Source organism: Arvicola amphibius, chromosome 6, assembly GCF_903992535.2.
Source record: "Arvicola amphibius chromosome 6, mArvAmp1.2, whole genome shotgun sequence".
Lineage (NCBI taxonomy): Eukaryota > Metazoa > Chordata > Mammalia > Rodentia > Cricetidae > Arvicola > Arvicola amphibius.
The window spans coordinates 117,157,225-117,170,423 of record NC_052052.2 but is presented as its reverse complement, the minus strand read 5'-3'; positions in this window follow the sequence as shown (position 1 = coordinate 117,170,423).

The following is a 13,199-nucleotide window of genomic DNA, read 5'->3' as shown; positions in this document are numbered from 1 at the left end:
TCTGTTCCTAGTTTTAATTCCTCGGATGTGAGTGTAGTGAGGAGCTGTGGGCCGCTTCCCACCGCCCAGCTCCCGGCCACCGGCTAGCTTTACCCGAAATAACAACACACAAACTGTATTCATTTAAACACTGCCTGGCCCATTAGTTCCAGCCTCTTATTAGCTAACTCTCACATCTCTTGCTTTAACTCGTATCTAATAATCTATGTAGCACCATGAAGTGGTGCCTTACAGGGAAGATTCTAGTGTATGTCCATCTTGGGCTGGAGCTTCATTGCGTCTGGCTCAGAGAGGAGAGGCATGGCATCTGTCTCATTTAGGAGAGGCATGATATCTGACTGAGCCATCTACCTCACTTCCTTCTTCCTGTTCTGTCTACTCCATCCACCTAAGGGCTGGCCCATTAAATGGGCCAAGGCAGTTTCTTTATTAACAAATGAAATCAACACAAACAGAAGACTCTCCCACATCATGTGAGCATAGAACATGGAATAACTACAGAAACCAAATACATATATATGTATTTGCTTATATATACATATATATATGTATATATATATATGTGCATATATATATATATATATATGAACTAGGCTAGGGGCTAGGGGGGTGCTGGGGGAAAGAGCAGGATGTGGGAAATGCAGTAATGTAGAAGAGGCTCCAAGTGGGAAGAAGGGAGGCTGAACAATACAGAAGGGAATAGGGGACAAGGGACAAAAAAATTATAACGAGGTTACTGATAAAGCCTTGAGCACATTTTATCTTTACATAAAGTTATCCATATCTAATCTTTACCTAAAATTATACACATAACACAGAGGGGGGGGATATACACTATGAGAGGTAATAATGCTCCCAACAAGAACCATTGATTCAAAAACACCAGAGTCAGGTACAAAAAACTTTCTTTTGAATGGTAGGTCAGGACAGTTCAAATGACTCTGAAAATGATACAGATTATTGATGTAGCCCATGGTTGCCTCTCAGAAGTTGAGCATGGGCTGCTTTTTGTTGAAGACACTTTACGCGTAGGACACAGGAGGACTCAGACAATTTGAACTGGATCTGACATGAAAGCCTTTTTCCTGTGATCTATCTTCTGTTCCAAGCATTACTATGCAAGCTGCCAAGGGAGAGAAAGAATTAAACAATCCCACCCCGCTGCAACACCCACAAACCACAACAACTACCAGCACAGCAAAGTGTGTATAAAGGTGCGATAAGTGGCACTCGCACGACAGTGGCAGCCTACAGGCGTCTAATTGGACGTAAGAACCACTCGGCAGGAGGGAAAAACATTCCTGGTACTGGAAATCTAACCATCTTCCTAGGACTAGTTTGATCACTATCCTTAGAAAAGAATTTACTACTGCCACTTTGCTAGACTAGCACAATTGCTTACTACATTCTACATTTATATTATCCTTGTAAATGGAGACTGCTCGTTCATTTCCCAGCCACCCAGACCTGAATAATCATACAAAACTATATTAATTACAACACTGCTTGACCAATTACTTAGGCTTATTCCTATGTAGCTCTTACATCTTAAGTAAACCCATTTCTATTAATCTGTGTATTACCTCAAGGCTGTGGCCTACTGGTAAGTTTCCAGTGTCTGTCTCTTTCATCAGATACATGGTGTCTCCTTGACTCTGCCTACTCTCTCTATAATCCTTATACCCACAGATAGTGGAAGTAACAACCCCTCATCAAAGAAGCCTCTCTTTACAGTAAATGGATGCCATCAAAGAAAACCACAACTGGTCACAATGCTTAGGTCAACAGATCATGGGAAGTCTAACCCCAAGGGATCCATCTACATCAGTTCCTGAACATGAATCATATTGTAAAAACATCCATCCAACCAAAAGCCAACTAAACATTCAATGCAATCCCCATCAAAATTCCAATACAATTCTTCAGAGAAACTGAAAAAATAATCTTAAATTTCATATTCCAAGATAAAATCAGCAGGACAGCTAAAATAATAATGAGCAATAACTTCTGGAGATAGTCTCATTTCTGATTTCAACACAGAAATAAAGTAACAAAGCACCACAAAAAAGAGTCATTGAAGAATAAAATAGAACTGAAGATTCAGACACAAAGCCAAGCACCACTCACAGATGATTGTTTTTACAAAGAGGTCAGCAATACACATTTAAGAAAATACAGACTTTCTAACAAATGGTGCTGGTCCAACTGGATATGTACGTGTGGAAGAATGAAACTGGCTTCATATCCATCATCCTAAAAACAATTCTAAATGGATCAAAAACCTCAGCATAAGATCTAAAGCAGAATCCGGTTAAAGATAAAGTATGGAATACACTTGAACTTATAAGTATAAGCAAGGAAAGGGCTTGCTGAACAGAAACTGGCACAAATCATGTAAAATTAAAAAGTTTCTGTACAACAAACAATATCCCTATGTGAACAGGCAGCATCTACAATGGAAAGAATATCTGCCAGCTAGACGTCTGACCGCCGAGAGCTGTTACATGGAATATGCAAAGAACTCAGAAAAAAAAAACCCTATACATCAAGGAAACAAATATACAAATTGAAAAAATAGGATATGGAACTAAATTGAGAGTTCTCAAAGTATGAAGCACAATAGCTAAGAAATACTTCTTAGATGTCCAAGACCCTTTGCTATCAGGGAAATACAAATTAAAACCACTTTGAGATTTCATCTCGCCTCAATCAAAATGGCCAAAAAAAATAAATAAATAAAAATGACAGCACGCTGGGTAGGATATAGTTAAGTGCTGTGCAGTGGTTTAAGTGAGAATGGACTTCATGTGCTCAGGTTTGAGTTCTGGGTCCCCAAGGTAGTGGCACAGCTGGGGAGGGTGTGGCCTTGTTAGGAGAAGTACACCACTGGACAAGGGGTTTGAGATTTCAAAAGACTCATACTATTATTCCCAGTGTGCTACTCCCTGCCTCCTAAGATGTGGGGTATAAGCTGTCCCTGCCACTGTGCCTTTGCTCTGACATCATAGACTCCAACCCTCTGAAACCAGAAGGCCAATTCAATGCTTTCTTCAGTAAACTGCCTTGGTCACGGTGTTTTGCCAAAGCAACAGAAAAGTAAAGTCCGAACAGGGATGGGCACTATCAAAACCAGTGTGGAAGTTCCTAAAGAGCTGAAGCGAGAGCTACCACACATCCAGCTGTACTTGCTCTTTCATACTCACTGCTGCGCTAGTCACAGTAGCTAGGAAGTAAAAGCAGGCTAGATTTCTATCAACTGATAAGTTAATAACGAAAATGCGGAACACTTAAATAATGCAATATTATCCAGCTGTTAAGAAGATAAAAGCATGAAATGTGCAGGTAAACGGACAGAACTAAAAACAATCATCCTGATTGAGGTAAGTAGAACTCAGAAACAGCAGATTCTCTTCTCGTTTGTAGATGTTAGCTTTTAAGTTTTCACTGTGGTTTCTGGGTATTTAGAATGCTCGAGGTTAGGTACAAAATAAGGGATCGTAGTTGGAGGAGATGGCCTTTCATGCCAAGGGAAATAGGAGACGGTGTTATATAGGGAGAAACAATCAGGAAGGATTAGATGGCATGGAGAGCCGGAAGATAGAGTAGAGGAGGGCAAGTGGAGGGGATAACTAACAATAGAGGCCTTCTGAAAACTCACATGCAGGTCTGTACTGTAGAAGTTTCCATATATTATATATGGAAATAAATATTATTAAAGTTTAAGTGGTTACTCTATAATGAGATAACAATATACTAACTAGGCCTCACATTACCAAATAAAAAGCTCAGTACTGGGAATGGGTTAACAATTTCAGAGTTGTTGGTCAGTGGGATCGCTTAGAACCACATCCCCACTATGCAGTGGTGGTGCACATCTTCAATCCCAGCACTGGGAGGCAGAGGCAGGTGGACCTCGGTGAGTTCGAGGCCAGCCTGGACTACAGAGCAAGTTCCAGGACAGGCTCCAAAACTACACAGATAAACCCTGTCTCAAAAAAAAAAAAAAAAAAAAAAAAAAAAAAAAAAAAAAAAAGAAGGAAGGAAGGGGAGGAGGGAGGGAGGGAGAGAGGGAGGGAGGGAGGGGGGACGGAGAGAGAGAGAGAGAGAGAGAGAGAGAGAGAGAGAGAGAGAGAGAGAGAGAGAGAGAGAGAGAACCCCTGCCCCAAACCTTAGAGAACACTGGCAATGCATTTAGTTACCCTCCAGACTTGACAAAGACACATTGCTGAAGATATCATATACTCGAGTCATATTGTTGATGGTGGACACGAATAAGCAGATTCACTGTAGTATTTTCTCTGTATACACTTGACATTCTCACCAACTGAAAAAAAATCAAAGTGCTCAAAGTCCCCTAAAAACTGAAGAGATGGCTCAGTGGTTAAGAGAACAGGCTGTTCTTACAGGGGACCCAGGTTCCATCCCCAGCACCCACGTGGTGGCTCAAAACCATCTGTAACTCCAGTTACCATGGATCTGGTATCCTTTTCAGATCACTCCCAGGGGAGTATCAGGCACCAATGCAATACACAGGCAAACATGCAGACAAAACACCCATACACATAAAGTACAAAAAAATGACGGTTTAAAAAAAAATTATACAACAGCACCTTAGGCCCAGAGCAAGAGAGGGGCCTAGAACAATAGATTGCCCTAATAAAAAAATTATATTAACTGATGTTGCAAAATCGAAAACAATGATGCTTATGATTTTTTATTTTTTAAAATTTGATTCTTTCTTTAGTTCCAGAGATAACCAGTTACAAACAGTTCTCACAAGATAACCTTGTAATGTTATCTGCTCTAAATTGACAGAGATCTTAGTGACAAGGTCTACCTCAGACCACCGGGTTTGATGATGCTGTCAGAGCAGGGCCATTGGTCAAAAAACGAGGCAATGACTGGCACAGATGCTATGAGAGTGTACTAGGAGAGGCAACTAAGCCATACAAAAAAGGCTTAGAGCACCCCCATGTGGTCAGTAAGGGTTAAGGCAAAGCCACGGCTTCTCGATAAGTAAAAGTGATTAGTGCTTCCTGACCTCTTTATTCCAAATGGCAGCTACATCTGGTGGTTTTTCAAGACCATTGCTCAATCTCACACTCTTATAGATGAATCAAAATCTCCCTCCTCAATGGTAATAAAATATCAGTTTCCAAGACATCGTTTTTGGAAAAGAATAACAAACAGCCCAATAATTTTCATTAACAGTGTTTCCAAAGTGATTGAATAATTTCTGTTTATGGTTTTTATACATTACATTTTTCAGATAGCAGAGTTCATAGGCTAGACACAGACTCAATGACACACTGTCACCATTACAGTGGGTGGCGATGTTGGGGGTGGGATGTGAGTAGGGTTAGGAGAACAGAGAGAAAAATTTTTAATTAACTACTTATAATTAAACAAAAGAGTTTGACAAAAACCAGTAGCAAATCTCAGTGTTCGAGCTTCAGAGGAAGGGACATCATAGCAGGAAGCAGAATCAGGAAACACACCCCTCTTCCATGAAGGGGAAGACCTCCTCAGGGAAGAAGGGAGGACTCACCTGGGCTGCTGCTGTAATTACCCAATGACTTACCACCTGAAAAGCACCAGAATCGAAACAGGATTCTGATGTCAAGGCTATAAAGTAGCTAGGAGGAGGATGTAGGAGATGGTTCGCTCCACAAATTTTAGAGATTGCTAAAGCTGTGGAGGTTTTAATTACATAGTAAAAGTGGCAACGAAAAGGATAAGAAAAAGGTGTATGGACAAGAAGGGGTTAAAAGAGATGTGACTGAAGAGTACAGTAAAAAAACAAAAACAAAACAACCCTAAAGTGTAACTGAGCAATATACAAATAAAAGCAAAATCGTCATAAGACATGTAAGCAGGAATGGACATTAGAGAATACTAACTAAGAGGTGAAGAGGATACTGACGGAGGGATAACAGCTGAACTGACATGTGAAGCGCTCAGGTCCCGCTGGCTTCAGGAGGTTCCTCGTGGTACCCGGTGGGAAGCCAGTGGTCTCTGCAGCCTCAGTGTTCTTGGGGTTCTGATGTGGGAGAAAGGAGGCTGTGAGTCCTTTCCAGTAGTTCCTAGGGAGCCCGGCACCGCCTCGTGGCTTCTGCTCCTGCAGGTGTGTGTGTAGAGCAGTATCTCCCTGCAGTTTCGCTGCTTTCTCCTGGTAGCTTCCTTCAAACCATGCGACACACTCGGACAGTTCGTGTTGTAAGGTGAGATGGAGAAAAAAACTAGAATTATGCATTGGGGGCTTTTTTATGAACCTAGTTTTCAAATAACAATTTCAACTAACCCTAAGAAATGTGTCCAGATTAAAGCATCACATAAATTCGGTTGGCTGCACTGATACATCTTTAATGCCAGCACTCAGCAGGAAGATCGCAAGAAGTCTGAGGCCAGGCTGGTCTGCATAGCCAGCTCAAGGCCAGTCAGAGCTACACAGTAAGACACTGCCTCTAATAATAATAATAATAATAATAATAATAATAACCTTAAAAATTATACTCCCCTCAGTCCTTTATCTGAAATTCTCAGAACCACAAAGCACTCGAAATACATAAAACCAAGTCATAAGCATGAAGAACTGAACCAGACTGACCAGTTATCCCTACTCTTTAGCTCACCACCACAGTTATTACAATACATGCTTCATTGCTGATCTGTGACTGTGATCCCCAGATACTTTTAGGAGTGCATAATACATTCAATCCTTTTTCTAAGTCCAAAATTTTCTGATTTCCAAAATATATCAGGCTGCAAATTTTTTTGAATTACAGATTTGTGGACACGGTCTAGCAAAAGAATAAAGGACGTTATTACCTACATTCCTGCTGGCCACTAACTATTCTTTATTACTTGACTGACACTGGATTCTTCAGGCTCCTTTTAAGGAATTTGATGCCACCTAATCATCAAAGACATGCTTCTTGAGTTTACCATATTTTTATTTTGTTTTGGGTTTTGCAGCACTGGAGACTGCACTCAGGGATTCTGGCTTGCTAAGCAAGCACTCTGCCACTGATCTACAACTCCAGCCCATGGAACCCCGTTTGGAAATTACCTGATAACTAACTCCCTTTGTTTGGCAGATAGTCTGTCAAAGGAATGCTTTCAATTTCTTTTTGCTGTCTAATAGAACTTTTTCAACATTTTTCCCAGACCTTAAAAACTTCCTTGGCAGGCTGGGCTGTGGTGGTGCGTGCCTTTAATCCCAACACTCCCAAGAGAGAGGCAGGTGGATTTCTGTGAGCTCAAGGCCAGCCTGGTCTACAAGAACTAGTTCCAGAACAGCTAGGGCTGTTACACAGAGAGACTCTGTCTTGAAAAATCCCTCCCAAGAAAAGCAAACAAACAACAGCCTTCCCTGGCAGAAAGATCTTTTATCAATGTAGAAAAACAACCCACTGCCCTCTATTCCTGCCAACTCATCAACAGAGAACTAATGTCATCTGAAGCCAGAGGCCTGGTCTGTAGGGAAGTATAAATCAAAAAAACTTTCTCCTCTCCAAGTTGCTGGGTTTTTGTTGTTGCTCTTTGGTTATGGTGTTTATCACAGCAATAGAAACTATAAATTAGACTGTGTTTAGACATAGTAGTAAAAACAGTATAGCATTGGAACAATGAGACAGCAGATCAATAGAACAAACCTGAAGACCCAAATATGAATACACATAACTTCTGCCATTTAATATTTGAAAAGATGCCATAAACATATGCTGGAGAGAAGAAAGCATCATCGACAAGTGGTGTGGGAAAACTGGATGTCCATCCACACACAGAAGAGTGAGATTAAACCTGTATCTATGATCCTTCACAAAACAAACACCAACTGACCAAACACTTAAACCTAGAACCTAAAACAATGAAATTGCTAGAAGAAACTACAGGTGGTACCCAACATGATACAGTTGTGGGAAAGCACTTTCTGAATAGAACTCCTAAAAATTAAGGCCAATGATCAACAAGTAGTACTTGATAAAACTAAAAAGCTTCTGCGCTGCTAGAGAAACAACCAACAGAGTGAAGAGGAAGCCTACAGAATGGGTTAAAATCTTGGCCTACTGTACATCTGACAGAGAATTATAGTAAGGGTATATGAAGAGTTCAAAAGATAAGGAATCAATAAAACTGATGACCCACTCAAAAAACAGACCTGGAACATGCACACAGAGTCCTCAAATGAAGAAAAGAAATGACTAAGAAATAATTTTAAAGATTCTCATCATTGTAGTTAGAGAAATGCAACCCAAAACAACTTTGAGATTTGATCTCACCCCAGTCAGAATGGCAAAAATCAACAAAGCCACCAAGAATAAATGCTGGCAATGATTGTGGAGGAAAAGAGAGCCCTCATTCGCTTTTGCTGGGACGGAAACTGGGGCAGCCATTATGAAAATCAGTGTAGAGAATTTTCAAAGAGGTGAAAATAAACCACATATATACCAGCTATACCACTCCTTAGCATATGCCCCCAAAGACCTGGCACCCTACTCTGTAAACGGAAAAGCCTTTCCAGTGTATACGAGCTTTATGTCACAACAACACTACTCCACATAATTGCCTTGTTCGTTTCTGCTAGGAAATGCAAACAACCCTAAATGCCCTTTAACTGATGACACGGTGGAACACTATAGGGTCCTAAGAAAAATATTAAATCATAAACCTTGCTGGCAAATGAATGAAACTAGAAAATATCATATTGAGTGAGGCAAACCCAGACCCAGTAAGACGAATGTCACACGTTGAGTCTCATCAGAGGTTCCTTGTTTCAAATCTTCAGGTGTAAGTACATAGCCTGAGTGCCCGCAGAAATCAGGAAGGGAAAATGTGAGCATTGTCTGGGTAGGGGTGAGGGAGCAGTAAAGGGGGTAGCAGCAGAGTGTAAATGAGCTGATAGGGAGATGGGAAAGAGATGGTCTAATTAGGAACCAGGGAGATAAATACAGGAGAGAGGAGTTTAAAACAACAGTAAGGATTCTGAAAAAAAAATCATAAGATACTATTAACTATCCACCTAAAAATACATGTAAGCCCCCATATAAATATACATATATAGTTTAAGTGAAATTTTTGCATCTATCTGACCATGTTCCCTCCAATAGCCAAAGACCACCTAACAAAAACCCTAATGCCAGGCAGAAGCCTCTTTTAATTTGTTGGTCATGGTTGTCTGGAAAATTCTCAAAACATTACAAATTATTGCTATTGCCTTTGGTTGCCTCCCTGAGGAAGGCGAGACCCTGTTGCTAAAGATAGCATGCACTTCAGACCCAAGACCCAGAGCCCTTGAACTAGAACTGACTCCTTGAGGAGTAGCTTTCATGGTACGAGAAGGAGCTATGAAAACTTCCTAAGGTGTAAACAAATACAAGTCCTACCCAGCTATGATGCCTACGAACCATAACAACGACCAGCATGACACAGTAACACTAAGGATGCAGCAAAGGCACAAATACCTTGAGGTGATCAACAGCTCTTCAGCTGGATTTAAGACCTACTTCAACAAGAGCGAAATCATGCTTGCAGCTGGAAACCTCGCCAACGACCCGGGACTGGTGAAGTCAGGGATCCTGGAGGAGAATCTACAATCACCAGCATAATCCACAACTACATTATAAACATCTGTCCTTGTATCTACAGGTAAGGATAGTTCTCACCCCTGATCAAGGAAACGACCAACAAAATTGCAGGCTTGCGGAGTCCAGTCCAAATGGGTACATCCACAAAATAACTCTGACACCTAAAGCTCAGGGAACTCTGTGAAAGAGAGGAGCTGGAAGATTGTAATAGCCAGAGAAGGAGTTTACTGTGAGATTTTGATGTCTGGTCAGATTGTAGCTGATTGAAAGAATGGAGTATAGGGTAAGAACAAGAGAGGGGTATTGTCTGCTGTGACACACTGCTTGCTGGTGTCTGGTCAGTGCTAAAGAGAATAGTCAAGGCGGAGAGCTGTGTTTACCTTTGTACATGTATGCACACCATAAGGGAATGTGGTAGTTTGAATACATTGAATTACATTGGCCCCCATAATCTCACAGGGAGTGGCACTGTTGGGAGGTGTGGCTGTGTTGGAGTGCGTGTGGCCTTGTTGGAGGAAGTATGTCACTGTGTTACTGCTGGGCAGGCTTTGAGGTTTCCTATGCTCAGGATATTGGCCCGTGTCTCCGCTGACTCCCTGTTGCTACAAGATGTAGGACTCTCAGCTACTACTCCATCAAATGTCTGCCTGCATGCAGCCATGATTCCCCACCATGATGATAATGAACTGAACCTCTGAAACCGTAAGCCACCACCTAAATTAAATGTTTTTTGTTTTACGAGTTGCTATGATCATGATGTCTCTTAACAGCAACAGAAACCCTAACTAAGACAAGGGGCTATGGAGAGGAGGGGTTCTAAAGAGAAAGGGGAAGGTGGTACAAGAAAGGTAATGGAGGAAGATAAAATATCATATATATATAATATATATATCTTATATATAAGGGATATAAATAATATCTCTATTATGGTGTATGTACACACATATATGTACATACACATGTATACTAATTGCAATGAAAGGTAATTAACAGGGAGACCCATAGCTGGACAATGAGCAGAGAGACTGTGGAGCACTCCAACCTTATTGGGATGTCTATATTACACCCCTCTCCTCAAGGTTCAGGAATCTATGTGAAAGGGGAGGCAAAAGATGTTAAGAGCCAGAGGTGATGGATCATATCTTCACAGAAACAGCATTTTCCAGACAGCAGGGCTGATGCAGTATGAACTCACAGACTATGAAAGAGTGTGTGTGTGTGTGTGTGTGTGTGTGTGTGTGTGTGTGTTTAGTAAACTGAAGGGTGATTATTTAGGGGAAGGGAGGATATCAAGTAAGACAAGGAAAGGTAATGATGGGGAGAACAAGAACAAGGTACACTGGCACAAATGTCTAAAATGGCGTAATTGGGGCCTGTTATTTTATATGCTAAAAGTATTTTAATTGTTTATTATCAACTGTTTCTGGCTTTCGGTTGTAATTATTATTGTTAGTTGCTTACAAAAATCCCATCCCTGTCTAAAATAGATACCTCAATCATCTAAACCACACATTGGCACATTTGATGGGGAGACAAGCGCGATAGAAGAAATTATTTTGAAGCCAGGCGGTGGTGGCGCACACCTTTAATCCCAGCACTCGGGAGGCAGAGGCAGGCGGATCTCTGTGAGTTCGAGCCAGCCTGGGCTACAAGAGCTAGTTCCAGGACAGGCTCCAAAGCTACTTTGAAAATGATACTGTGTTGGACTGACTGTCATTATTTCTGTCAATTTCCAAATACAGGAAATACAATTTGAGTTAAAATACAAATGATGGTTTTTATGGAAAGGAAATGACTTGAATGATATCATATGACTTACAATTTATCAATTTGGTAAATTCATTCATTTCCACACTTGGTTATCTGCTCACGGACATATCAACAAGTAAGTAAAGGCCAACAGGAGCCTTACAGAAGGATTGGGGGAATGGTTAAAGAAACCAGATCAGCTGGGTGATGGTGGCACGTGCCTTCAATCCCAGCACTTGGGAGGCAGAGGCAGGTGGATCTCTGTGAGTTCAAGGTCAGCCTGGTCTACAGAGTGAGTTACAGGACAGCCAGGGTTATACAGAGAAGGTATGACTCAAAAGAGAGAGAGAGAGAGAGAGAGAGAGAGAGAGAGAGAGAGAGAGGAGGGGGGGAGGGATGGAGGGAGGGAGGGAGGGAGGGAGGGAGGGAGGGAGGGAGGGAGGGAGGGAGGGAAGGGAAGGAGGGAGGGAAAAAGAAGCCAAATCAATGTGATGTGATTTTCAAGTGAAAATATTTTTTCTAGCTCGAGTTATTATCTCATTTTTATTTAATTTTTAATATTTTAAGATTTAATGAACAAAATGATGAAATCAGTGTACATGAAGCCACAGTTCACCTGCTGTTACTATTTCAAAGAAGAAATGACTATTCCACCTAGTCAAAGACTTGCTAAGGCTTAACAGAGGAACACTGAGGTTCCTGAGGTCACAGAGGGGCGTCTGCTGGGGACAGCAGTCAGGAGCCCCTCTAGGCCATGTGCTGGCAAAAATGGCTGACCGGTCATGAGCACAGCAGCAATGCTGAGGATGCCAGGCATCTCTGGGGCCACTGACTGGCTCCACCTCTTGTCTTCATGCGGCAACAGCTGCTCGGTCTCTGGGTCAAAGTCAGCTTCTGTTAAAATGAACCTATTCTTCCTCCTTTCCTGTTTCAATCCTAGACCGTCCACCCTTCTGCTTGTGTCCTATCCTATCTCTCAACAACCCCTGTACTGTAGCCAATCAGTAGTCCGGATCAGTCCTCGGAAATGTACATAGTATCTACTGGTATTCCCTTTGAGTTTCTCTCTACAAGATTTTCTTTGCAGTGTGACGTGCCCTGCAATCCCGTATTTTATTTTGGACCAATTTTCTACATTTAAAAGTTATATTTTAAGTTAATATTACATAAAAATGTATGTATATTTAAAAATCAATAAAGGGTATGGTGTACTCCCTTAATTTAATAAACACTCTTCAAAATGAAAGAGAAAATGACACACCCAAGAATATACAAGAACTATGTCCAAAAAAAAAAAACCTAAGGGGCCAGCAAGATGACTCATGAGGACCCCTAGAACTCACCAGAAGGTGAAAGGAGAACACTGGCTCCCCAAAGTTGTCCTCTGGCCTCCATATGTTCATATCCCATGTGGGCATGTGCACACAAATGCACACACACACACACACACACACCATACATATGCAATAATAAAAACAAAATTTTAAAGGAGAAACAAATTTGCCTTACATGTTCCCCAATTCTTTTCCTTTTCTAGCCTTAGCTTACAACAACCTTAAACAAAAGAAAATATCAAGAGTTGAACTATTACAGATGGTGGGATTAGCAATGGATAAACTGAAAATGAATGATGAAACTCCAGACTTGAAAATGACACCAAGAAGCCGGGCGGTGGTAGCGCACGCCTTTAATCCCAGCACTCAGGAGGCAGAGGCAGGCGGATCTCTGAGTTCGAGGCCAGCCTGGTCTACAAGAGCTAGTTCCAGGACAGGCTCTAGAAACTACAGGGAAACCCTGTCTCGAAAAACAAAAAATCAAAAAAACAAAAAGAAAATGACACCAAGAATTTTTTGTGTCAAGATG